Genomic DNA, 2,143 nt, shown 5'->3' with positions numbered 1-2,143 from the left:
TAGTGGAGTTGTTCATGTGAACTGGCACGGACTCGAAGGGCCGATATGGCCTGCTACCGTGCTGTAAACTGTCATATGGGTATAGTGTGCCGGGCTCCACGGGACAAGGTGGGACATCATTAAGAGTTTGCTGCCAGCAGGTTTAAATTAAGCCATGTGAGTATCCCGCGCTTTCTGGCCCATGTATCAAGGACTTCTCCGAGAGGCGGAGTCTCAAGAAAACAACCTCTATCCTCAGGGACCCTCACCACCCAGACCAGGCCTTCTTCACACTGTGATCACCAGGAAAACAGGTCCAGGAGCCTGAAGATGAACACCCAAAGGTACAAACATAGCTTCTCCCCCACTGCCATCAGATTTCCGAATGGACAAGGAAACACAGTCACTCTCACTTACTCTTCATTTTGCACAAATGAATTTCTTTTTTTAAAATGTAATTTAGAACAATATTTGCACCTGTTTTGTTGCCACAATATGACAAATTTTGAGACATGTTCATCACAAAAAAATTTAATTCTGAACACTGTGCATACATCAGAAAACAATCATAGCTCCAAAATCAATTTGAAAAGATTAATGAACAATTTCCATGCACCCTCCACTTTTACGTCTATTTTTCTAAATTCACTCCATGATCGAGACATCTCAACTTAACCCAACCCACATTTCTTCTCCCATTCAAGCACTCAGTAATACACCAAGAAAGTAAAATAAAATCTCAATGCTGGAAATACTCAGCAGGTCATCTACTGGAAAAATAATCGGAGTTAAAACATTCAGGTCGATAACCTTTCACTGGGATTCTGAAAGATATTCAAACAAACCTGATTCTCTTTGCTGAGAAAAAGAAGAGGAGAAATAACAAACTGAATACGTGGGATGAAAAGCCCGAGCAGCAGAAATGGCAGTGGTGCTGGATGAGTGGAGTCGACTCGTTGATCAGCATATCTGTCTGGATGGAGGGGGAAAGGATAAACAAGACGAACATGATGTCGTCACTGTGAGGTACAATACGACAGCTGCAGAGAATCTGAAATGAAGGAATGGTGAAAATATTTGTTTTTGGATCAATGTGACAAAATTTGACCTGACAAAAGAAAACAAAATTGCTTTGTTCTGCCAGAACTCTCTAGATCAAGGGGCACAATAAAATAGTCCAGAAGCCAACATTATGAAATTGAACAGTCAAGTTATAGAAATCGGCAGCAAGAGATAAAACACAGTTGCATAATTCCATGAAAGTGGTGTCACAGGACGACAGGGATCTAAAGCCAGCTTTTGTCATCTTGGCCTTCATTAATTAACAAAAAGAAAATAGGAGTTGGGAAGTTATGGTGAGGTTGTATAAGATGATGGTGTTAGAAATTAAAGTACCTTTAAAGAAATTGCTCGAGACAAAAATTGAGAACAAAGAACATTTATTACTACAACAATGCAAAGTTGGGTGCTTTCCCTTACCCTGGGAATACACACACACACTGGGGCTCACCCAACTTTTATACAGTCAATTTCAGTATCAGAGTGCCCTCCCCCCTTACATTCTTCTGCCCCCTGGATGGGTTGGGCATAGGTAATCCTTCCTGCCTACGTGCAGTTTCAGTACACTTGGAGGACCAGGGGTATCCTGTCGGTGTCCCTTCATGTTATTGTCCTTATTCACACCTTCCTGATTCTCGGGGCTACAATCTCTTGGTATGCAGAGTTGACTCATTCTATCTAGGGTTGGCTAATTTCATATGTATAAATCTGTGTATGGTTAGCTAATTAGAAATGTATGACTTGGTACTTCTGTCCAGGGCTAGGAGACCCTTATCTGATCCAGACTACCTCAACTTCCTACATTCTATTGTTCCTTACCACTCCTTATCTTAGTCTTATGGTCTTGTCACAAAGACTAGAAGATTCTTATGTTAATCGTGCTGACTCTGCTTTCCTGCATCCTAATCTCCAAGTTCATCCTGTTTGTACTGGTTACAGCCATTTACTGATGAACTTTAGTTTCTTCCATGTTCATAATTTTAGATCAATTTTCCCATCTCTCACAATCCTCACTTTTCTTTTAGATCAGTAATACTGATCTTTCACCATGATCAGTGTTACTGATCTTTGGTTACTAGTGTCAGTGTGACTGATCCCCCCCCCC

This window comes from Narcine bancroftii, chromosome 11 (assembly GCF_036971445.1).
Source record: "Narcine bancroftii isolate sNarBan1 chromosome 11, sNarBan1.hap1, whole genome shotgun sequence".
In the NCBI taxonomy this organism is placed as follows: Eukaryota; Metazoa; Chordata; class Chondrichthyes; order Torpediniformes; family Narcinidae; genus Narcine; species Narcine bancroftii.
The sequence above is the reverse complement of the archived record's forward strand: the minus strand, read 5'-3'. Positions refer to the sequence as shown.